Consider the following 26,966-nt stretch of genomic DNA (forward strand, 5'->3'; position numbering starts at 1 on the left):
TCATTTGTTTATTTTTGTTTTTATATCCATTACTCTAAGAGGTGGGTCAAAAAGGATCTTGCTCTGATTTATGTCACAGAGTGTTCTGCCTATGTTTTCCTCTAAGAGTTTTATAGTGTCTGGCTTTACATTTAAGTCTTTAATCCATTTTGAGTTTATGTTTGTGCATGGTGTTAGGAAGTGTTCTAATTTCATTCTTTTACCTGTAGCTGTCCAGTTTTCCCAGCACCAATTATTGAAGAGGCTGTCTTTACTCCATTGTATATTCTTGCCTCTTTTATCAAAGGTAAGGTGACCATATGTGCGTGGGTTTATCTCTGGACTTTCTATCCTGTTCCATTGATCTATCTTTCTGTTTTTGTGCCAGTACCATACTGTCTTGATTACTTTATTTATTGTAGTAGAGTCTGAAGTCAGGGAGCCTGATTCCTCCAGCTCCATTTTTCTTTCTCAAGATTGCTTTGGTTATTGGGGGTCTTTTGTGTTTCCATACAAATTGTGAAATTTTTTGTTCTAGTTCTGTGAAAAATGCCATTGGTAGTTTGATCGGGATTGTACTGAATCTGTAGATTGCTTTCAGTAGTGTTGTAAGTTTCACAATGTTGATTCTTCCAGTACAAGAACATGGTATATCTGTCCATGTGTTTATATCATCTTTAATTTCTTTCATCAGTGTCTTATAGTTTTCTGCATACAGGTCTTTTGTCTCCTTAGTTTGGTTTATTCCTAGATATTTTATTCTTTTTGTTGCAATGGTAAATGGGAGTATTTCCTTAATTCTCTTTCAGATTTTTTGTCGTTACTGTGTAGGAATGCCAGAGATTTCTGTGCATTAATTTTGTATCCTGCTACTTTACCAAATTCATCAATTACCTCTAGCAGTTTTCTGGTAGCGTCTTTAGGATACTCTATGTATAGTATCATGTCACCTGCAAACAGTGACAGTTCTGCTTCTTCTTTGCTGATTTGGATTCCTTTTATTTCTTTTTCTTCTCTGATTGTGTGACTAAAACTTCCAAAACTATGTTGAATAGTGGTAACAGTGGGCAACCTTGTCATCTTCCTGATTTTAGAGGAAATGGCTTCACTTTTTCACCACTGAGGACAATGTTGGCCGTGGGTTTATCATATATAGCTTTTATTACGTTGAGGTAGGTTCCCTCTTTGCCTACCTTCTGGAGAGTTTTTATCATAAAGGGTGTTGAATTTGGTTGAAAGCTTTTTCTGCATCTACTGAAATTATCATATGGTTTTCATCCTTCAATTTGTTAATAAGGTGTATCACATTGATTGATTTGCATATATTGAAGATTCTTGGCACTCCTAGGATAAAGCCCACTTGATCATGGTGTATGATCCTTTTTTTTTGCGATATGCGGCCCTCTCACTGTTGTGGCCTCTCCCATTGTGGAGCACAGGCTCCGGACGTGCAGGCTCAGGGGCCATGGCTCATGGGCTCAGCCGCTCTGCGGCATGTGGGATCTTCCCAGACCAGGGCATGAACCCATGTCCCCTGCATCGGCAGGCAGACTCTCAACCACTGCACCACCAAGGAAGCCCTGTATGATCCTTTTAATGTGCTGTTGGATTCTGTTTGCTAGTATTTTGTTGAGGATTTTTCCATCTATGTTCATCAGTGATATTGGCCTGTAGTTTTCTTTTTTTGTGACATCTTTGTGTGGTTTTGGTATCAGGGTGATGGTGGCCTCGTAGAATGAGCTTGGGAGTGTTCCTCCCTCTGCTAAATTCTGGAAGAGTTTGAGAAAGATAGGTGTTAGCTCTTCTCTAAATGTTTGATAGAATTCACCTGTGAAGCCATCTGGTACCTGGGCTTTTGACTGTTGGAAGATTTTCTTTTCACAGTTTCAATTTCAGTGCTTGTGATTGGTCTGTTCAAATCTTCTATTTCTTCTTGGTTCAGTCTTGGAAGGTTGTACTTTTCTAAGCATTTGTCCATTTCTTCCAGGTTGTCCATTTTATTGGCATATAGTTGACTGTAGTACTCTCTCATGATCCTTTGTATTTCTGCAGTGTCAGTTGTTACTTCTCCTTTTTCATTTCTAATTCTGCTGATTTGAGCCTTCTCCCTTTTTTTCTTGATGAGTCTGGCTAATGGTGTATCAATTTTGTTTACCTTCTCAAAGAACCTGCTTTTAGTTTTATTGATCTTTGTTATCATTTCCTTCATTTCTTTTTCATTTATTTCTGATCTGATCTTTATGATTTCTTTCCTTCTGCTAACTTTGGGGGGTTTTTTGCTCTTTCTTTAATTAATTTAGGTGTAAGGGTAGGTTGTTTATTTGAGATTTTTCTTGTTTCTTGAAGTAGGACTGTATTGCTATAAACTTCCCTCTTAGAACTGCTTTCGCTGCACCTCATAGGTTTTGGGTCGTCGTGTTTTCATTGTCATTTGTTTCTAGGTCTTTTTTATTTCCTCTTTGATTTACTCAGTGACTCTTGGTTATTTAGTAGTGTACTGTTTAGTGTCCATGTGTCTGTATTTTTTATATTTTTTTTCCTGTAACTGATATCTAGTCTCACAGCGCTGTGGTCGGAAAAGATACTTGATATGATTTCAATTTGCTTAAATTTACCAAGGCTTGATTTGTGACCCAAGATATGATCTATCCTGGAGAATGTTCCATGAGCACTTGAGAAGTAGTGTATTCTGTTGTTTTTGGATAGAATGTTCTATAAATATCAATTAAGTCCATCTGGTCTAATGCGTCATTTAAAGCTTGTGTTTTCTTATTTATTTTCATTTTAGATGATCTGTCCATTGGTGAAAGTGGGGTATTAAAGCCCCCTACTATGATTGTGTTACTGTCAATTTCCCCTTCTATGGCTGTTAGCATTTGCCTTATGTATTGAGGTGCTCCTATGTTCGGTGCATAATCATTTACAATTGTTATATCTTCTTGCACTGATCCTTTGATCATCATGTAGTGTCATTCTTTGTCTCCTGTAACAGTGTTGATTTTAAAGTCTATTTTGTCTGGTATGAGCATAGCTACTCCAGGTTTCTTCTGATTTCCATTTGCATGGAATATCTTTTTCCATATCCTCACTTTCAGTCTGTATGTGTCCCTAGGTCTGAAGTGGGTCTCTTGTAGACAGCATATATATGGGTCTTGTTTTTGTATCCATTCAGCCAGTCTATGTCTTTTGGTTGGATCATTTATTTAATCCATTTACCTTTAAAGTAATTATTGATATGTATGTTCCTATTACCGTTTTCTTAATTGTTTGGGGTTTGTTTTTGTAGGTCTTTTCCTTCTCTTGTATTTCCTGCCTAGAGAAGTTCCTTTACCATTTCTTGTAGAGCTGGTTTGGTGGTGCTGAATTCTCTTAATTTTTGCTTGTCTGTAAAGGTTTTAATTTTTCTGTCGAATCTGAATAAGATCCTTGCTGTGTAGAGTAATCTTGGTTGTAGGTTTTTCCCTTCCATCACTTTAAATATCTTCTACTACTCCTTTCTGGCTTGCAGAGTTTCTGCTGAAAGATCAGCTGTTAACCTTATGGAGTTGTCCTTGTATGTTATTTGTTCCTTTTCCCTTGTTGCTTTTAATATTTTTTCTTTTTATTTAATTTTTGATAGTTTGATTAATATGTGTCTTGGCATGTTTCTCCTTGGATTTATCCTGTTTGGGACTCTCTGCGCTTCCTGGAGTTGATTGACTATTTCCTTTCCCATGATAGGGAAGTTTTCAACTATAATCTCTTCAAAGATTTTCTCAGACCCTTTCTTTTACTCTTCTTCTGGGACCTCTATAATTCGAATGTTGGTGTGTTTAATGTTGTCCCAGAGGTCTCTGAGACTGTCCTCAATTCTTTTCATTGTTTTTTCTTTATTCTGCTCTGCGGCAGTTATTTCCACTATTTTATCTTCCAGGTCACTTATCCGTTCTTCTGCCTCAGTTATTCTGCTAAATCCTTCTAGAGAATTTTTAATTTCATTTATTGTGTTGTTCATCATTGTTTGTTTGCTCTTTACTTCTTCTAGGTCCTTGTTAAATGTTTCTTATATTTTCTCCATTCTATATCCAAGATTTTGAATCATCTTTATTATCATTATTCTGAATTCTTTTTCAGATAGACTGCCTATTTCCTCTTCATCTGTTTGGTCTGGTGGGTTTTTACCTTGCTCCTTCATCTGCTGCATATTTCTCTGTCTCCTCATTTTGTTTAACTTGCTCTGTCTTGGGTCTCCTTTTTGCAGGCTGCAGGTTCATATTTCCCATTGTTTTTGATGTCTGCGCCAGTGGGGGAGGTTGGTTCAGTGGCTTGTGTAGGCTTGCTGGTGGAGTGGACTGATGCCTGTGTTCCAGTGGGTAGGGCTGGATCTTGTTCTTCTGGTTGGCAGGGCCATGTCCGGTGGTGTGTTTTGGGGTGTCTGTGAACATAGTAATGTCTTTAGGCAGCTTCTCTGCTAATGGGTGGGGTTGTGTTCCTGTCTTTCTAGTTGTTTGGCATGAGGCGTCCAGGACCGGAGCTTGCAGGCCGTTGGGTGGAGCTGGTTATTGGAGACCTCTGGGAGGGCTCTCGTGGGACCAGGAGGTCTCTGGTGGTCCAATGTCCTGGTCTCGGCTCTCCCACCTTGGAGGCTCAGGCCTGATATCCGGCCAGAGCACCAAGACCCTGCCAGCCACACAGCTCAGAAGAAAAGGAAAAAAAGGAAGAAAAAAAGAAAAAAAAAAAAAACAGATAGAACCCCAAACCAAATGGTAAAAGCGAAACTAAACAGACAAAAATTACACAAGGAAACATACACACACACACGTCTCCACTCTTGTCTCTGAAGGACTCCAGGGCAGAGTCTGTCGGGTTCATCTCCAAATGGACTAGAGGAGATGGGACGTGGTGATGGATGAGGAGGTGGCCAAGAGATAGACTTCAGCTAACACAGGTGCTGTTATTCCCCCAGAGAGAGGTGACACTCATGCCCGAGGTCATACAGCCACACAGCAGCAGAGCTGGGACTTTGCTCTAGATGTCCTGCTGCACAGGCCACTTCTTTCCCACTCAGGACGGACCTGTAATTATTTCTGGAAACAATGGCAGGCTAAATGATTCCAAATACATTATGGGTAACAGTTGAGAAAAAAGTATGCCGGCTCAGTCTGTTTCCCAATGACCTTAAGAACACAGGACGTTCCTCCTGACATGACGTGACAGGAAGCTCCCAGCACCACAGGGTAGTGGCTCCTCCCTCAAAAGTAAACGCGCACTGCTAGGGAACCGGCCTGCAGGTGCACCTTCAAGCCGTTGTGCAGCCAAGCATTTAGTTTTTTAAATGCTGTGTTTTAAATGCTGAGGGGACATTCTAGGCACAGCTGACAAGGATCATGGGGTAGCAGGAGGGGTTGAGACAGAGACAAGAACTGTCAGCACAGATGTGACAGGTTAAGCTTAAGAATGCATGACTCCTCACTGCAGTGATAAATTCTCATGTGTGTGGCCAAGGAACAAATTTCCACAAAAATCAATCTCAAAAGTTTCACCTGAAAAGATCTGTTTGTATACATAAAATAATATTCATAATTAAATAAATGTCTGGTCTCATTAGATGACTGCTACAAATCCAGGGCAAGGGAAGGAAAGCAGCATAGTACTCCAGGTACCTTTCTACAAAGTGCTTCTTAATCCCCCATGTATGTACGCATGTTTTGCAAGCCTCTAGGCTTTGAGGTAAACACATCTTTGCTATTAATAATCTGTGAACACAACGATATGAAACGAAAAATTATCAAAATGATGGTGCTTCCCATCTACATACAGCCCAAATACAGAAATTGCTGGTGCCACCTATTGTTGAAAACACAGAACTGAAAGGCTAGCTTAGGAGCTGACTTCCATACAGTGAAACTCTGCTCTATTATCTACTCACATATGAAGTTCAAAACCTACTGTCCAGGAGAGCCGAATAAAGAGAGTCCACTCTACTCTAAAATAAACCTGTGATGGATATTAACAGCTCTTACATAATGCTTTATGGAATACAAGAAGATTCTAGCAATAATTAACAGTTTTAATTTAAAAAATCATGAGGTAGCTTTATATATACCATTAGAGGATGAGCTCCAAAGTAAGTTGTTGGATATAAAAAACAAGGTTCAGAATGGTATGTACGATATGCTACAATTTATGAAAAAACGGAATATGCACATACGTGCCTAGAAGATCTCAAGAAGGAAATACAGAGCACCAACATTCGCCATCTCTTAGGAGGAGGCCTACAGGAATGGGATAGAATTAGAGACTTGCTTTTACTGAATATACTTTGTGTGAAAACTTTACCATGCACACATATTATCTTTTTGAAAGATTTTTAAGGATCATTTAAAATAAATAACAATTTTGAAAACAATAGCTGATATTAAATTATTGTACATACAGAAAGGATTTCAATAGATCTAACTTAGGTTGGTTACCATGACCAGTTCCCAGAGCTCAGGATCTGAGCATAAGAGCACAAGCTACTGGAATGACAGGAAAGTTACAATAGGTCTTCAACAGACTTTAAAGAAGGACTAGAAGTTGTCTATAGTACAATGTTACCTTTAAACTTGAAGTACTCAAGGTACGTTTAAAAGTGCCCTGAAACATGGATATTTTTTGGTTCTTTGAATTTAATAAGATGTGAAAAAAATAAAGAAAATATTTGCAGTTTTATTAACATTTACCTTCTTAAAATCTTTGATATAAAGTCTTTACTACCATATTATTTCTTATTTAAAAGAAAAAGAAAACCCTAACAACTCATGAAGCTTTTTTAGCTATTTCATAACCACACATGAAAGCCAAGTGGAAGTTTATACTTGAGTACACATCATATCAAATGTCACATCTCCTGAAATTTGGTCTGGAGAATAATTTCTGTAAGCTTACTTATTCTTTAATATTATCCTCCTTAACTCGAGATAATACTGACATTTACAGTGAAGATGGAGTCTTGAAATTTATTCTCAATATTACCCAATCAAGATAACACCAGGTAGAAAGTAAGTCCCTTAATTTCAGAAGCAATTCGACAAGAGAGGAAAAAAGGCCAGGCAGACAGCAATACAATAGTACCTTGGCATTCCTGGGGAAATGACTTTTAAAACAGGCAGGCTGGCAAAGTGAAAATGGTACAATTCAGGTCAAGTCAGCCCTGTAAGTCCAAACTCCAAAACAGTTTCTCTGATCCAAAGACATATTTTACATTTAAAAATTTAATTTAAAAAAGAGAAAATCAATAAGATATCATCAGTCTCAAAGGCAAGATAAATCTCCATCAACTAGAAAAGAAACAGAAATCAAGTACGGCTGAGATTAAAGAAATGCAGGACTCCCAAATCAGGAGCAGGCAGCAGCAGCAGAGAAGTATACTTCTGAGGGGTATGAGAGCCTAAACTGTCACGTGCTAGGTGGAGATGGAGCCTGACTTACTGCTTGAAGCCAGAGACTGAAGTGAGGCTCCCTCTCTCCTCTGCAAATGTCCAAGTACCCACACATTTGTGAAAGGAACCTGGATGAAGTAACAGAGGACCTACTGCTTAAGACTCCTAAGCTTTACCAGCAGCTATGGGCATAGGGAAAGAGGAAAGAAGACTTAAGAGAGGAATTGGGTCAGATTGCCTGCTTGCTCCATGAATCTGTGATGTTCCCCAAATCATCACAGAGCAAGGATATAATAAACACTGTTATAATACTCAGTTATGGACTGGGCCAGGTAAAGGCAAAGACAAAGGCAAATGCAAAACCGCAAAAGCATTAGTCAAGAAGGAAGAATGAGAGAAAGAAACAACAGAAGAAAGCAAAAATCCCTCACATTCAAAATGAAACCACAAACTAAAATTCCAAACATATAAAAGGATCTAATTCTAAGAAACTCAAATCAACCATCAAGTTATGAATTCAGCCCAAATGAAATTAATTTCACAGAACAGACAAAGAGTTTAAAGTACATAGGTTTAGGATGGTTAGTAAGATAAATAAAGAAGCAATAGCCATTAAAAATAAGAATGGATTTATAAAAATAAAAAAGCAAAATAAAAACAGGTAGACACAAAAAAGAAACACTTTAAAATTTTAGGAAGTATACTAACTGAACCAGAAAAATTCAATAGATGAGGTAAAACCTATATTTTACATGTCCAAAAAGGAACAGTGAATTAGAAGATAATACTAAGGAGGTATTATTTTATTCATCCAAAAGGAAGACAAGGGGAAAAAAGGTTTTTCTTAAATATTAAAGTTCAATTAAGAGATTCAGAAGGCAGACTGAGAGGCTCCATTACACGTCTAATAACAACTCCAGAAGAAAAGAATGGAGAGAATTACAAAGATCTCCCATAATTGGAGAAAGAAACAAGTCCTTATACTGAAAGCATAAACAAGATAAGTAAAAATAAATCTACATCTAATACACTGAGGTAAAACAGAAAAACATCAGAAAAAAGCAAAACTCTTAAAGGAACTACAGTTAGATGGTCAGCAAACTTCTGAAAAACAAAATCGAAGATATTAAGTAAGTGATAGGTAAAATTACCCAGGAAACACTGGCCATTCCAAAGAGTAGAATGTTAATCCTAATACCTCCAGTGGAATCAGTATGCAGGCAAAGTGTTTTTGTGTTTGGGCCTGTTTCTTTTCTACTCTAGAATATTACCAACAACTCTGCTCCCAAGACTACCACATGAGAGTAATATCTATATTAACAAAGAGGATGAGTTCCGATGACCAATCACATAATTTTGGTACCAATGATACAAATATACTGGTGACCCCTTTTTCAGAGAGTATTCCCACACTATCTTCAATCCTTAAGACTGGCAGACGAGGTGATTTCTTGATGCTCTTGGTTAACTACTGCTACTCTTGTGACACTCTCCATTCAAACACCCAGGAGTTAGAGCTGGCCACCATTACCACAGAAACCCCTTATCTAGGGACTAGCCAGGTCCTTCCAGAAAGGCTTGTACTTTATAGCAGTATTGACCCCTCCTGCTCAGGTACTATCCCAGGTTTGCTAATCTTGAGGAATCCAGAACTTCCTTCAACTCCGTCCACCTTTGGCTAGGGGAAACTCTGTTCAACGACAATGAAGTCTACAGGGCTTATGGGATGCACCAAGGAGCATTTCACACTCCAAGACTTGGTATAACTACTGTGGTCTAGTTACAAAAATCCTCACACCTTCGGCCTTAGGAGTGAAAGACCTTTGACTAAAGTGAGTCACTGGACCCTCACATGGGTTTTTCCTGCATTGTCACTGATGTTGCTACTTCATGGTCCCTCCCAGGACCATGTGTCTATGGGATGCCTCAGCCTTTTGTATCCCTTTCCATGTCTCACTACCCCTAAGCTGCTTGCTGCAAACAACTTTGACAAGCAATTAGTTAGAATATTAGTTCTTATAGGTCTATCCCCCCATCGCCTGCTTCCCAACCATTAGCAGTTAAAAGCAAGCACAGTTTAGAATCTGGGGAGATCCTTGGTCAACCATTTCTCCCTATCTCATCTATTCAATCTTTCAGAAACAGGAATCCTGGTATACAAGAAATCACACCAGGGCATTTAGGGAGAGGCAGGATGGTATGGTGGAATATGAATATGGCTCAAGAGATGCAGTTGACTGCTCATTTTTAACCTCTCTGGGTCTGAATTTCCTCACATATATAACAGGACGTACCTGGATGCACTGTTACAGGATTAAATGAGACAGCATGTGTAACATGCTTAAGCATAGTACCCAGTATATAGTGAAAGCTCAATTAGTGTTAAACTATTATTATGTTAATCCATTATTTGTATGTTGATTCTTAATACTGAGAGGTTAAGTGACTTGCTGAAGGTCGCACAGCTATTAAGAGACAGTGTCAACAACTACTGAGCCCACGCACCACCACTACTGAAGTCTGCGCACCTAAAGCCCGTGCTCCGCAACAAGAGAAGCCACCGCAATAAGAAGCCTGTGCACCACAACCAAGATTAGCCCCCCGCTTGCCGCAACTAGAGAAAGCCCGTGTGCAGCAACGAAGACCCAGCGCAGCCACAAATTAATTAATTTTAAAAAAAGAGAGGCAGTGTCAAGATTATAACATAGGTCTATCTGCATTAGACCCCACAGTCCAAGCTCTTAGACACTATACTCTTTGCCCCCTCACAAACACTCTCTGAAGGTGGAAGGACTTGAAAATATGCCACTCTATGTACTCCCTGACACCAGTCTCACTTGCCTCAGTCAGTCATGGAAAGCTGCACCCCACTGAACTTAATAAAAATGTGATGGGCAGGGAGGTAATCACTGAGTGGGAAATGTTGGGAAGAATCTCCTGAAATATGTACACAGAGAGAAGGCTCACATACGTACCACTCCTTCGGATTCAAAGTGAAACTTTATCAGCTTCAAATTTCTAACAACTTGATCTCAGTGATTCAGCCATGCTGGAATTAAGCTCAGTATGTTTCTTGGAGTGATTCAGTCCTTTTGGTAAGTGCCAAACAGAGCAGAAGAATTCATTCACCCCCAGTTACTCCTACTGGCTTTAGACTGCACCCTTTCTAATAGCCAACAGTCATCCTTTCTGTACTTCTTGGAATCAAGGTCCTCTGTGAGTGTGAAGCATGTGAGTGTATGTGTGCATGTGAATGCACAAGTGAGTGAGTGTGTAAAAAATGCATTCCATCAGGGCACTGAAGAATTCCCAAAGCTAGAAAAATCTGTCATCTTGGATGGAAACCAAGATCATTATCATTTAATCACTTCGCTGTACTTAAACATCAATAGTAACGGGGCTGCGCACTGGTGAAAACTGATTAAAGAGAACCAAAAGAAAGAAACAGAGGACTGAGTCAAGCTTTCTCGGTAGAGAGCATCTCGGCATACTGATGAACTTCTTTTTCAGATGGTGCCAATTGACAGAGACAATAATCACCCCTAAAAAGCAAAATAACTATGTAAAAGAGATTTTGAGTATGGCTCAAGCTGCTTACTGATTAACGTTTCTGCACACAACACTCTGCACAAACCTGCGTAGTCATTGTTCCTAGTAAAACAAGCCTTTGTTGACAACTGGAGACAAATGATCCTTGCTGACCAAGTTCACTGTTCTCACACAGCTTAATAGTTGGAGTGCTGCTCCCTGGCCACAGCCAGGAAAACTTGACGTGGTTGTCAAAAAAAAAAAAAAAAAAAGAAAAGAAAAGAAAAGAAAGAAGAGAAAGAAAGAAAGGAAAAAGAAAAAAACAGAAGAAGGAAAAACCTTTTGTGCTGAAGGTGAGAAGGAGTCTGAACTACCTCATGCACTAAACATGTTTGTGGTTTACATCAGTATGTCTCCTTCACTTATTAAAGTTGTGAGTTTTTAAATAGTTGCTGCTCCAACCAAACACTTTATAATATTAAGAATTCCCACTTTAAAAAAGTATTTCCCTTTTCCACATGGGTTGGGATGTGACAAACTGAATATTTGTTTTTATGTTTAAACAGTTTTTTGTTACCGTATTTGCAAATATTGGCTGTAGCAGTGAACTGTAGAAGCATACCTCATTTTAAGAAAACCTAGATGGAAAAATATCTGAAGTTTCAAGCAGAATAGTCTAATTTCTGTTCTGTTGATCAAAAAAGAAATTCATTTCAGGGTTACTTTCAATGACAAGTTTCCCACAGCATTTCATTTACTCACAAATATTACGGAGCTCCACTATGCATGAGGCATTTTTAGGTGCTATCTTATAAAAAACAAAATTCAATTTATTAAAGTTGTATTTACTCCCAGATTCTAGGCCAAAAACACTTATATAAGATAATGTAAACCAAAAAAATAATAATCAAAATAAAAATCCCTCCTCTGAAGGCTATCTAAAACTTCTGATTGGCAGATGCTTTTCTTTCTTTTGTCCATAGCAATTCATTAGAAATATTTTGAGACCAGGATTCCCTTGGGAGATGACTCAACATCACCTCAAGGGAGAATCATTTCCAGCTGCATTAAATCTAGGGAATCCTTCACGCAGTATAATCTCATTAGGCACAAGTGGACACATCCACTCCTAACTCCACCGTGTGAAAATCACAGAAATGTTTTAGAAAGCAGTTTGACAGTAAGTATAGTCATAAAGACACTCATTTCCTTCACCCATCCTATTTAAAAATAATTTTAAGGAAATAATCCAAAAATAACAGGAAAGGGTTTACTAAGCAAAGATGTTCATAGTGGGTTATTTGTAATAACGAAAATGCCCTTTGAAATAACCTAGATATCTAACACCAAGACATGGTTAAGCACCGTCTCTAAGTAGAATATTATGCAGCCATAAAAATTATGACAACATGAACTAACCACTCATAGCAACTTTACATTAACTAAGAAAAAATCATATTATTAAATTAAGTCTATACTATGACTACAAATATTTTTAAATATGCAAAAAAGCAAAAATAGTAGTTTCCAGTGAAAGCAAGAAGGAATCTCTACTTCAGGGTCAACAGTGAGCCTTGAGGCATGACTGAAAACCTAGAAGTGGGATCTTTATCATTCCAGAATCATTACTTTTTTAAACCACAGGTCCATGTTTTTGGTGTAGCACTTTCATTATCAATTTATATTACCTTTTTTACCCCCAATTTCATAAATTCAAACTTTTTAACATGGTTTATCAAACTGTTGATTCTCACGACCTGATTAACTCTCTCATAAAATATGCCTTTTGTTTTGCAATGTTTTTTCCACTGTTTCACTTGAGATTAATTCTATACTGAGAGCATAACGACTGACAGTTTCATTTCTGTCTTCCTGTTTTTGGAAACACTGGAAGCATATTTTCTCTCTTCTAGTCCTCTGCTACTTCAGGGCTTTACCCAGTTGATGTGGCTTTAAATAACTTTCCCTTCCTCAGTTAATTCACTAGCCCAGCAGGTTTCACATGGACCGGATGAGTCCCCACACGTTCTCTTTATTCTTACCTTTGACCAGTGACTATCCAGATCTCCTTTCTCAGAATTTCTACCTAGGAGTGCTCTAGAACAAAAAATGTCTCCCAAATTTCCTGTTGCCAATTTCCCGTTGTCACTGGTATGTCTTGTTTCCATACCACTGAGCACAATGTCAGAGCCTTTAGGTCCACCCCCTGAGAAAGGACCTCTCAGCCTGTTTCATGTGAAGTTGATTCCTCTACAGAGCTTCCTAAGAGACAGTGTAAAACAATGTAGCTAAAAGGGAGACCAAAAGGGAGACCAAAAGGGAGGGAAGGGAGAGATGTGATCTCTTAGTAGACAGTATTTATCAGTATTTATCCCTCTCCATCCCTAACCTCTGCCCAAAATAGAAGTGATACAGAAGACGGAATTGTTACTTTGCTATGAAGAGGAATAAAATATGAATATACTATTTGTTCCAGAATGAGAGAGCCTTCCTGCATGAGAGAAGATATTAATCATCCCCCAACATTCTAACTTCCTTCCTGAAATATACCTAGACCTACCAGTTTACAATTTTAAAAAAATAAAATGCCAAATATCCCCCCACCCTGCAGTGCTAAAACTAAAACCACTGTGGGTACTTGAACTCAGAAGGCCTCTATTTAGCAACCAAGGAAACCATCACCATTTATGGGCAGCATAACACAAGTGCTACCAATGTTCTTTCAGTTACTGATAACAGGAAAATGCACAATTTTCTGAACAAGTGTTCTCCCTGTGTGTCATTCCTTGTGGGTCAGACACCTTCTATCACTGTATTGTGTGCCTACCTGATATCTTTCTTCCAGAGTTGGCTTTCTTTAATTAAACCATGAAGCCCTCATGTGCTAAAGCATTCTGTAAGTCAGGCTTTCCCTGGAGTTCAGACTTTTGAAATGGCCAGCAAAGAGACGTGCCATAACCACTGTAACTACTCAGCTGCAGCTGCTGCTGCTGCTGTAACTTCTTCACCGTGAGGAAACCAGTTTAAAACAAATTATGAAAGAGCTGTTCTCTCTAGCCACAGCAGTCACAGCTTCTTTTCCTCTGTGACTGGGAATGATGACCTCTCATACTTTTGTATTCCCATGAGCAGACATAAGGTGTGGGCTGCAGACTCTGCACCGTTTCTAGAGACCTGGCTGCCAACTCTAGTACTTTCGTCATTAATGAGAAAACAAGGTTGAGAACTACTACACTAATGCTCTCTATCTTTCCTTAAATTCAATATAAAAGAAGGCTTGGACATTGGGAGCTGTAGGGGATCTCATCATCATTAGGTCCCCTTTTTTTTTCACTAAAAAAGTGATCTAAAATTTTTTATGGTTTTCCATCACTTATTTCCCTTCTCTGACTACATTACACCTAGAATATTAAATAAATATAAACATTAAATAGTTTCTACTTGACTATGCCAACAGCTGATTAAAAAGTACTGTGAGGCTATGCCTAGTAGAAAAGACGACCATGGACAATGAGCACCACCTACCACAATCACTAGATTTCAGGAGTGTTAGCAAATGGTGTCTATTTCCTCACTCTGAATCATACAACCTTTATCAGAATAAAGGGTGATAAACCTTGTCTCACCCATCTGCATTATGTTATACACTAAGTTACTTTTTTAACTTAAGTTTTTTCATGCTGAATTATTTCTTCAACCATTTAACTTGATCTTTTTACAAATGCAATTGCAATTGATAGATAAAATTATAATATGTAAGTGATGGACATATATCTTACCTTTCTCATGATTATTTCATCACCTAAAGCCTAACTTCGACCCTCTGTTCCTAAGGTTTTCCCTTCAGAAATTTTTTTTGAAACAGCAACAATCAGGGACTTCCCTGGTGGCGCAGTGGTTAGGAATCCGTCTGCCAATGCAGGGGACACAGGTTAGAGCCCTGGTCCGGGAAGATCCCACATACTGCAGAGCAACTAAGCCCGTGTGCTACAACTACTGAGCCTGTGCTCTAGAGCCTGCGAGCCACAACTACTGAGCCCACACGCCACAACTACTGAAGCCCGTGCACCTAGAGCCCATGCTCCACAACAAGAGAAGCCACCACAATGAGAAGTCTGAGCACTACAACGAAGAGTAGCCCCCGCTCACCACAACTAGAGAGAGCCCACACACAGCAATGAAGACTCGACACAGCCAAAAATAAATAAAAATAAATTTTTAAAAAAACAGCAACAATCATAAACAAGAGTATAAGATAGCACTACATCACAAAACTAATAGATAACTTTATCTTATTCATATAGTCAGAATGCATTAGTCTTATAATTTGAGTAAACCAAAAATGTTAGAAAAGATTTAAAATGTAAGTTGGATACATACAAATATTGAATCATTATGTTGCATACCTCAAACTAATATGTTATGTGTCAACTACATCTCAATAAAATTAATTAACTAGTTAAATAAGTGGTACAATGCTAAAGGGAATAAGTCAACTATCTAAACAGCATATCCTTATTCACTGAGTTTCACTAAAAGAAATATTCAAATGAAAATAAATGACATAGGGTAAGAAAAGAGAACTATGGCTACTCTGAGGAAGAAAATATGTATGGGTATATGTGTATATTTTTTAGACTAATTTCTACTGAAATTAACCTTTACAGGCAATTTGTTATCCTTTTTTTTTCAAAATATTGATTTCAAAATAACTTTACTCCCATCACTGGACAATCTCCCTTTATAATTATGACCTTACCCGAGTTTCCTTGCCTTTTTGTGCATGCTCTGCAACCTGAAGGTGCATTAAACTTAAGACTGGAAGAAGTGTGGTGGGGTACATAGGAAAGGCAGCACTTCTACAAGTATTCCCAACAAGCAAAGGAAAATGAGCTCCAAGCTCAAGGAAAAAGATGGTGTGTCCCAGAGTAATTCACTGCCCGCTGTTTTTACAAGACTTGTGTTTTATGTTTTAAGGTGCAAGGGAATTTTGCATTACACTCATAAAATAGTCACATTTGTTTTAATACAAAAATAACACTGCTGTTCTCTAAGTCTTGGAGTAAAATTATACCATATTTATCTTGTGGCTTTGAGGCCCTCAGCAATGAAAAGAAACTCACAGGGTGCCTCAGGAGTCTGAGTAGTAGAAGAAAGCCAGTTTGCTGCTATGGACCCTTCCTGATCCATCCCAGACCACCGGAAACAACTTCTAACCTGGTCAGTTTCAGGTACACTGTGTCTTGTATAGTCCCTCACTGTAACACTTGGCTGTTTTTCATCTCTAACTCTCCAGCATCTCCAGGAAGTGGGAAAAAATGTGTGCCAGCTAATCCATAGAAAACCTGCTCACGCTTGGCTATTATCCAGGAAATCCTATACTTGTTGCTCAACAACTTTCTTTCTGAGGAACAATTCACTTTATTCAGAGCTGTATAGGAATCAATCTGTTCCTTCTGAGGTGAAATCAAACACAAAGTGCTATTCTAAAGTCCCATGCTCAACAAAACACTCTGACTCCCTCTACTTACTGGGCATGACCAATGCATACCATGGAACTGCCCTGGCAGATGGAGGTTGTCTAACAACAGGCTCCCTGTACTAAGTGGGATCCAACACTTAAAAATGACAGGCTCCCTGTCCTCAGTGTGGCACTCTCAGGTCTCTAGACCTGCACTATTCAAATGAGTAACCACCAGCCAGATGTGGCTATTGAGTGCTTAAAATGTGGCTAATCCAAGTAGAGATGCATTACACAAAATACACACCAGATTCAGAAGACTTAATACAAAAACACTAAAATATCTCATTGATGAAATTTTTCATTGATTATATACGTATGTTAAATAAAACCTATTATTAAAATTAGTTTCAAAAACCTAAATAGACATTTCTCCAAAGAAGAGATACAGATGGCCAACAGGCACATGAAACGATGCTCAGCACTGCTAATTATTAGAGAAATGCAAATCAAAACTACAATGAGATTCCACCTCACACTGGTCAGAATGGCCACCATTAAAAAGTCTACAAATAACAAATGCTAGAGAGGGTGTGGAGAAAAGGGGAACCCTCCTATACTGTTGGTGGGAATGTAAATTGGTATAGCCACCATGGAGAACAGTATGGAGGTTCCTCAAGAAACTAAAAATGGAGTTGCCATATGATCCAGCAATCCCTCTCCTGGGCATATGTCCAGACAAAACTCTAATTCGAAAAGATATATGCACCCCTATGTTCATAGCAGCACTATTTACAACAGCCGACATGGAAACAACCTAAATGTCCATGGACAGATGAATGGATAAAGAAGATATGGTACACACACACACACACACACACACACACACACACAATGGAATACTACTCAGCCATAAAAAAGAATGAAATAATGTTGTTTGCAGCTACATGGATGGACCTAGGGATTATCATACTAAGCGAAGTAAGTCAGAAAGAGAAAGACAAATACCATATGATATCACTTATATATGGAATCTAAAGTATGACACAAATGAACTTATCTACAAAACAGAAACAGACTCAGAGACATAGAGAACAGACTTGTGGTCGCCAAGGGGGAAGGGGGTGGGGAAGGGATGGATTGGGAGTTTTGAACTAGCACATGCAAACTATTATATATAGAATGGATAAACAACAAACAACAGGTCCTATTGTATAGCACAGGGAACTATATTCAATATCCTATAATAAACCCATAATGGAAAGGAATTTTTTTAAAAAAGAAGAGACTGATTAAGCCACAAAAAAATAAATTAATTAACAAAATTAATTTCACTTGTTTCTTTTTACTTTTTTTGCTGTGGCTACAAGAAATTTTAAATTACATACATGGCTCATGTGTGGCTTACATTGTATTTTATTGTACAGCACTGGTCTAGATAAGCTATGCATACAGAAAAGCCCACCTTTGTATGTACATCAATGAAATTTTAGTGTATGCCTGGCAAACTAGTGGGATTAACCCTTCAACCATTTGATCCCACATTAGAGATTCCAGGCCTTGGGTCTTCAAGACCTATGTCTTCAAAGACTTCTGTCTCCAAAAGTCCTCCCTTAAGAAACAAATAACTTTAAGGAGAATGATACCTTAATCCATTTTTAGTAGCAAACCCACTTAATAATCAGGAGGAGCTCAGCAAACTGATATGAGGGTCAACTCTTATTTAACCTGTGACAGAGTACAGAAGACAGAAAGGAGGAGGAAGTGGCCAGAAAGGAACAGCCAGAAATGATCACGGTAAAAGGGTATCAAACAATCAACTTTCCCTGTCAGGTGATCTCAGACAGAACCTCAACATTCTGACTTTCAAGTTACACCTGTAAGACTGCTTTTGGCACCTTTATCTTTTGGTTTCCAAAAGCTATGGTGTGTGTGTATGTATATGTATGCATTTGTGTATATATATTATATTTACACACAGTTTTAGACACATACGTATGTTCATACATGCATATATATATATATATATATATATATATATAAAAACACAACTATACAGACACACACATACACACATAGTACTAACATAGATATATACATGTAGTACCAACATCCTTCATGGCTGATTTGAAATTGTGAATGGGAAATCTATGCTTTGTAATTTCTCTTTCTTTCTACTCAGTAAATTTAGAATAAAGAATATATGAAATGATGGTTCTATCACTTTGGGATAATCCAGCCTAGGCACTGGAAAAAAGATTTAATAATCATTTTTAAATATGTGAAGGGTTATTACAGAGGGCCAGAACATCAGAATGGATTACTAAGGGAAACCATAAATTCTTCTTTGGCAGCTTTCTTAAAACTGGGTAACCCTTAATCTGTCTGGGATGGGTCAGGTGTAGTCCACAATGGAGATGGAAGATTAAATAGCTACCACAATGATTTTTTAAATTGAAGTACAGTTGATTTACAATGTTGTGTTAGTTTCAGATGTACAGCAAAGTGATTGACTTATTCACACATATACCATTTTCAGATTCTTTTCCGTTATAGGTTATTACAAGATATTGAATATAGTTCCCTGTGTGATATAGTAGGTCCTAGTTCCTTATCTATTTTATATATAGTAGTGTGTATCTGTTAATCCCAAACTCCTAACTTATCCCTCCCCTCCTTTCCCCTTTAGTAACCATAAATTTATTTTCTATGTCTGTGAATCTTTTGTTTTGTAAATAAGTTCACTTGTATAATTTTTTTAGATTCCACATATAAGTGATATCATATGATATTTGTCTTTCTCTGTCTTACTTCCCTTACTATGTTAATGTCTAGGCCCGTCCATGTTGCTACAAATGGCATTATTTATTCTTAGAAAGGTACAATCTCCCAACACTGAACCAGGAAGAAATAGGAAATATGAACAGACCAATTACTAGTACTGAAATTGAAACAGTAATTTTAAAACTCTCAACAAACAGAAGTCCAGGACCAGATGGTTTCATAGGTGAATTCTACCAAACATTTAGGGAAGAGTTAACACCCATCCTTCTGAAACTATTCCAAAAATTTGCAGAGAAAGGAACACTTCCAAACTCATTCTATGAGGCCACCGTCACCCTGATACCAAAACCAGACGAAAAAAGAAAATTATAAGCCAATATCACTGATGAACATAAATGCAAAAATCCTCAACAAAATACTAGCAAACTGAATCCAACAATACATTAAAAGGGTCAATACACCACTTTCAAGTGGTATTTATCCCAGGGATGCAAGCATTTCTCAATATCTGCAAATCAATGTGATACACCACATTAACAACTTGTAGAATGAAAACCATACGAGCATCTCAATAGATGCAGAAAAAGCTTTTGACAAAATTTAACATCGATTTATGATAAAAACTCTCCAGGAAGTGGGCATAGAGGGAACTTACCTCAACATAATAAAGGCCATTTTTCACAAACTCACAACTAACATCATACTCAATGGTGAAAGGCTGAAAGCATTTCCTCTAAGATCAGGAACAAGACAAGGATGCCACTCTAGCCACTTTTATTCAACATAGTTTTGGAAGTCCTAGCCATAGCAATCAGAGAAGAAAAACAAATAAAAGGAAACCAAATTGGAAAGGAAGAAGTAAAACTGTCACTGTTTGCAGATGACACGATGCTATACATAGAAAATCCTAAAAATGCCACCAGAAAACTACTAGAGCTCATCAATGAATTCAACGAAGATGCAGGATAGAAAATTAACATACAAAAATCTGTTGCATTTCTATACACTAACAACTAGATATCAGAAAGAGAAATTAAGGAAACAACCCCACTTACCATTGCAACAAAAAGAATAAAATACCTGAAATGACCATACTACCCAAGGAAATCTACACATTCAATGCAATCCCTATTAAATTACCAATGGCATTTTTTCACAGAACTAGAACAAAAGCATTTTAATTTGTATGGGAACCACAATTATTTTGTTTACAATAGGAAGTAAGTCCAAATCCTCACAAAACCACCTATTATGAGAAGATTTCCTTCATGAGGTAGAATTTAGAACAGGATTTTGAATAGATATAGTTGGTCTGACTGTCCACTTTTTTGTATTCTGAGGAAATGGACTTCCTTCCTTTTCTGAGAACACCTGACCATTCCCTGCTTGCTCTCTATCTGTCTGTTTCTCTCTGAGTACACACACACAAACCCATGCACCCACACAACCAGAACTTCCCTTCCTAAATTCCACCCATCTTTCCCACCCCAACTAATGTTCCAAGCCATCCACAAATCTTTCTGGACCACCTCAACCCACCCACACTCTGAACTTCTTTAGTGGTACATGCTGCTGTAGATTACATTGCAGTTGAATCTCTCTTAACCAACTCACTGAAACGGCTAATGTCCACCATACCCTCTGTGAAATATACTGACTGTTGTCCATGGCACAGTGAATGCTCTTGGCTAGGAAGCTACTTTCAAATATGTCAGTGTACTTCAGCCCCCACTAACTGAGTAGGTTATTTACCAAGAGTCGTTGTGTTTGTTCCCAAACCCATTTATGATAGACATGTTTATGACAGTTGTATGCTGTTATATTTATATACTTTAGTTAAAGATTACATAAAGTGAATAGAAAAAGAAGGCAGGTGGTTTTCCTATAAAAACTACATTGGAAAGAGTCAAAAAAAGAAAAGGTCAACAACTTAAAAAAAAAACCTATTGCTAAATTAGGTGTGGGGTAGATATTTGTAAAAGATCTTAGGGGGAAATTTTAAAATCTAAAATGATTCCATACTCAAGATTGCTTCACAAATGTTTTAAGTTCTCACTCCACATTAAATAAATCAATACTTTTAAATTATAGAAGAGATATACAAGACAGATGATTGAAGTGGACTCCAAGAAGAAGACATTTAATGAAAAAAAAGGACCTTGGTCCCAAATCAAAAGTCTGGTAAATAAATATGTATTTAGATGCTTAAAGTTGCTGTAACATGTTTAAGGTATGAATGTATAGCAGCTTTCTGATTTCCCACATGAACAATTTTTTTTAATTATCTGAACAATAACCAGTCCAGATCATGCTGGCTAAGAGGGATTATACTGCTTGGGAGGTATGTGACCTCAGACCCCACAAAAACTGTCCCTCTCTCAAAGAAAAGATTATCGTGGCCCAGAGTCCTCAGCATTCCACGCAGAATTAAGTGTTATACAAAAGGAAGAAGTCATATTTGTTTAAGGAATCAGAAAACCCAAATTCTGATACAAATTCACTACTTCCTGGCTCTTGACTTGGAGCAATTTTCAGGTGCTCTATCTATAAAATAAGAACCATAACATCATCCCTACTTACTTCACAGGGTATTTACAGGAAGCAAGACAGACAATATTATAAAGGTACTTTGAAAAGTACAAGGAACTATATACATGAAAGGATGTAATGATGAATGCTCAGCGTTTTTTTCCTAAATGAATGAATAAAGAGATGAATATACAGAGGAAGAAGGATGAAAATAAACGAACAACTCCCTAAGACCCTGATGACCTGGAGAAAGGGCTGTTTTTTGGTTTTGTTTGTTTAATTAATTAATTTACTTTGGCTGCACTGGGTCTTCCTTGCGGTGCACAGGCTCTCTCCAGTTGAGGCGTGCAGGCTTCTCTAGTTGTGCTGTACAGGCTCTACAGCACGCAGACTCAGTAGTTGCAGCACACATAGGCTCAGGAGTTGCGGCACAAGGGCTTAGTTGCGGTATATAGGATCTTAGTTCCCCAACCAGAGATCGAACCTGGGCCCCCTGCATTGGGAGCATGGAGTCTTAACCACTGGAGCACCAGGGAGGTCCTGAGAAAGCACTGTTTAAGAAATTGCTGCAACGATTAAACACAACCCAAACACGTTGTTATTCTTTCCCCCAAATGTATGGTTCTTTTCTACCAAAGTTGTCTTTTTTTCTTTTTACTAGATCCTTATTGGAGTATAACTGCTTCACAATACTGCACTAGCCTCTGCCACACAACAGAGTGAATCAGCCACATGCACATATACATCCAATATCCCCTCCCTCTTGAGCCTCCCTCCCATCCTCCTTATCCCACCCCTCTAGGTCATCCAAAGCACCGAGCTTATCTCCTGTGCTATGCGGCTGCTTCCCACTACCTAACGATTTTACATTTGGTAGTGTATATATGTCGATGCTACTCTGACTTCACCCCAGCTTCCCCCTACCCCATGTGTCCTCAAGTCCATTCTCTATGTCTACATCTTTATTCCTGCCCTGCCTCTAAGTTCATCAGTACCAATTTTTTTTTTAGATTCCATATATATGCCTTAGCATATGGTATTTGTTTTTCTCTTTCTGACTTACTTCACTCTGTATGACAGATTCCAGGTCCATCCACCTCACTACAAATAACTCAATTTTGTTTCTTTTTATGGCTGAGTAATATTCCATTGTATGTATGTGGCACATCGTCTTTATCCATTCATCTGTCAATGGACATTTAGGTTGTTTCCATGTCCTGGCTATTTTAAATAGTGCTGCAATGAACATTGGGGTACATAACTCTTTTTGAATTATGGTTTTCTCAGGGTATATGCCCAGTAGTGGGATTGCTGGGTTGTATGGTAGTTCAATTTTTAGTTTTCTAAGGAACCTCCATACTGTTCTCCATAGTGGGTGTATCAATTTACATTCTCACCAACAGTGCAGGAGGGCTCCTTTTCCACCACACTCTTTCCAGCATTGTTTCTAGATTTTCTGATAATGGCCATTCTGACTGGTGTGAGGTGATACCTCATTGTAGTTTTGATTTGCATTTCTCTGAAAATTAATGATATTGAGCATCTTTTCATGTGCCTCTTGGCCATCTGTATGTCTTCTTTGGTGAAATGTCTATTTAGGTCTTCTGCCCATTTTTGGATTGGATTGTTTGTTTTTTTGATATTGAGCTCCATGAGCTGTTTGTATATTTTGGAGATTAATCCTTTGTCCGTTGTTTCATTGGCAAATATTTTCTCCCATTGTGAGGGTTGCCTTTCTGTCTTGTTTATGGTTCCCTTTGCTTGTTTATGGTTCCATTTGCAAATGCTTTTAAGTTTCATTAAGTTCCATTTGTTTACTTCTGTTTTTATTTTCATTACTCTAGGAGGTGGGTGAAAAAAGATCTTGCTGTGGTTTATGTCAAAGAGTGTTTTTCCTATGTTTTCCTCTAAGAGTTTTATAGTGTCTGGTCTTACATTTAGGCCTTTAATCCATTTTGAGTATATTTTTCTGTATGGTGTTAGAGAGTGTGCTAATTTCATACTTTTATGTGTAGCTGTCCAGTTTTCCCAGCACCACTTACTGAAGAGGCTGTCTTTCCTCCATTGTGTGTTCTTGCCTCCTTTGTCATAAATTAAGTGACATATGTGCATGGGTTTATCTCTGGGCTTTCTATCCTGTTCCATTGATCTATACTTCTGTTTTTGTGCCAGTACCATACTATCTTGATTACTGTAGCTTTGTAGTATAGTCTGAAGTCAGGGAGCCTGATTCCTCCAGCTCCGTTTTTCTTTCTCAAAACTGCTTTGGCTCTTCAGAGTCTTTTGTGTTTCCATATGAATTGTAAAATTTTTTGTTCTAATTCTGTGAAGAATGCCATTGGTAATTTGATAGGGATTGCACTGAATCTGTAGATTGCTTAGGGTAGTATAGTCGTTTTCACAATACTGATTCTTCCAATCCAAGAATATGGAATCCATGCGTTTACATCATCTTTGATTTCTTTCATCAGTGTTTTATAGTTTACTGAATACAAGTCTTTCACTTCCTTAGGTAGGTTTATTCCTAGGTATTTTATTCTTTTTGTTGCAATGGTAAATAGGATTGTTTCCTTAATTTCTCTTTCTGATTTTTTATTGTTGTGTATAGGAAGGCCAGAGATTTCTGTGCATCAATTTTGTATCTTGCAACCTTACCCAATTCATTGATTAGTTCTAGTAGTTTTCTGGTGGCATCTTTAGGATTTTCTATGTATAGTATCATGTCATCTGCAAACAGTGACAGTTTTATTTCTTTTTTTCCAATTTGTACTCCTTTTATTTCTTTTTCTTCTCTGATTGCCATGGTTAGGATTTCCAAAACTATGTTGAATAAGAGTGGCGAAAGTGGACATCCTTATCTTGTTCCTGATCTTAGGTGGAAATGCTTTAAGTTTTTCACTACTGAGTATGGTGTTTGCTGTCGGTTTGCCACATATGGCCTTTATTATGTTGAGGTAGGCTCCCTGTATGCCCATTTTCTGGAGAGTTTTTATCATAAATCGGAATTGAATTTTGTCTAAAGCTTTTTCTGCATCTATTGAGATGATCATATGGTTTTTATTCCTTAATTTGTTAATGTGGTGTATCACATTGACTGATTTGCATATATTGAAAAATCCTTGCATTCCTGGGATAAACTCCACTTGATCATGGTGTATGATCCTTTTAATGTGCTGTTGGACTCTGCTAGTATTTTGTTCAGGATTTTTGCATCTATGTTCGTCAGTGATATTGGTGTATAATTTTCTTTTTTTGTGATATTTTTTTCTGATTTTGGTATCAGGGTGATGGTGGCTTCGTAGAATGAATTTGGGAGTGTTTCTCCCTCTGCAATTTTTTTGAAGACTTTGAGAAGGATCAGTGTTACTTCTTCTCTAAATGTTTGGTAGAATTTGCCTGTGAAACAATCTAGTCCTGGACTTTTGTTTGTTGGAAGATTTTTAATTACGGTTTCAATTACATTACTTCTGATAGGTCCGTTTATATTTTCTAATTCTTCCTGGTTCAGTCTTGGAAAAGTGTACCTTTCCAAGAATTTGTCCATTTTTTTGTGGTTGTCCATTTTATTGGCATATAGTTGTTTGTAGTAGTCTCTTATAATCCTTTGTATTTCTGCAGTGTCAGTTGTGATTTCTTTTCCATTTCTAATTTTATTGATTTGCATCCTCTCCCTTTTTTTCTTGATGAGTCTGGATAAGGGTTTATCAATTTTGTTTATCTTCTCAAAGAACCAGCTTTTAGTTTTATTGATCTTTGCTATTTTCTTTGTCTCTATTTCATTTATTTCTGCTCTGATCTTTATGATTTCTTTCCTTCTACTGACTTTGTGTCCTCTTTGTTCTTTTCTCTAGTTGTTTTAAGTGTAGGGTTAGCTTGTTTATTTGAGATTTTTCTTGTTTCTTGAGGTGAGACTGAATTGCTATAAACTTCCCTTAGAACTGCCTTTGATGTGTCCCATAGGTTTTGGGTTGTTGTGTTTTTGCTGTCATTTGTTTCTATGTAATTTTTTACTTCTTCAGTGATCTCTCAGTTACTTAGTAGCGCACTGTTTAGCCTCCATGTATTTGTGTTTTTTACAGTTTTTTTCCTGTAATTGATTTCCAGTCTCATAGCATTGTGGTCAGAAAAGATGCTTGACATGATTTCAATATTCTTAAATTTACCGAGGCTTGAGTTATGACCCAAAATGTGATCTATCCTGGAGAATGTTTCATGCCCACTTGAGAAGAAAGTGTATTCTGCCACTTTTGGGTGGAATGTTCTATAAATATTAATTAAATCTATCTGGTCTATTGCATCATTTAAAGCTGTGTGTCCTTATTTATTTTGTTTGGATGATCTGTCAATTGGTGTAAGTGGAGTGTTAAAGTCCCCTACTATTATTGTGTTACAGTCAATTTCTCCTTTCATAGTTGTTAGCATTTGACTTATGTATTAAGGTGCTCCTATGTTGGGTGCATAAACATTTACAATTGTTATATCTTCTTCTTGGATTGATCCCTTGCTCATTATGTAATAGTGTCCTTCTTTATCTCTTCTAACAGTCTTTATTTTAAAGACTATTTTATCTGATATGAGTATTGCTACTCCAGCTGTCTTTTGATTTCCATTTGCATGGAATATCTTTTTCCATCCCTTCACTTTCATTCTGTATGTGTCCCTAGGTCTGAAGTGGGTCTCTTGTAGATAGCATATATATGGGTCTTGTTTTTGTATCTATTCAGCCAGTCTATGTCTTTTGGTTGGAGCATTTAATCCATTTACTTTTTTTTTTTTTTTTTTTTTGTGGTACGCAGGTCTCTCATTGTTGTAGCCTCTCCCGTTGTGGAGCACAGGCTCCAGACGCACAGGCTCAGCGGCCATGGCTCATGGGCCCAGCCGCTCCTCGGCATGTGGGATCTTCCTGGACCAGGGCACAAACCCGTGTCCCTTGCATCGGCAGGCGGAGTCTCAACAACTGCGCCACCAAGGAAGCCCTCCATTTACATTTAAGGTAATTATCAATATGTATGTTCCTATTACCATTTTCTTAATTATTTTGGGTTTGTTTTTGTGGGTCTTTTTCTTCTCTTGTGTTTCCCACCTAGAGAAGTTTCTCTGGCATTTGTTGTAAAGCTGGTTTGGTGGTGCTGAATTCTCTTAGCTTTTGCTTGTCTGAAAAGTTTTTGATTTCTTCGTCAAATCTGAATGAGATCCTTGCTGGGTAGAGTATTCTTGTTTGTAGTTCTTTTTTTCTCTCATCACTTTAAGTATATCCTGCCACTCCTTTCTGGTCTGCAGAG

General features: G+C 37.8%; 1 protein-coding gene across 5 annotated transcripts in view; it reads right to left on the reverse strand.

The window, feature by feature from the left end:
- The window catches only part of GLIS3 (GLIS family zinc finger 3), a 504,604-nt gene that overhangs the window by 425,842 nt on the left and 51,796 nt on the right, over positions 1-26,966 (reverse strand). The window lies entirely within an intron of this gene.

Source organism: Lagenorhynchus albirostris, chromosome 7, assembly GCF_949774975.1.
Source record: "Lagenorhynchus albirostris chromosome 7, mLagAlb1.1, whole genome shotgun sequence".
Classification (NCBI taxonomy): domain Eukaryota; kingdom Metazoa; phylum Chordata; class Mammalia; order Artiodactyla; family Delphinidae; genus Lagenorhynchus; species Lagenorhynchus albirostris.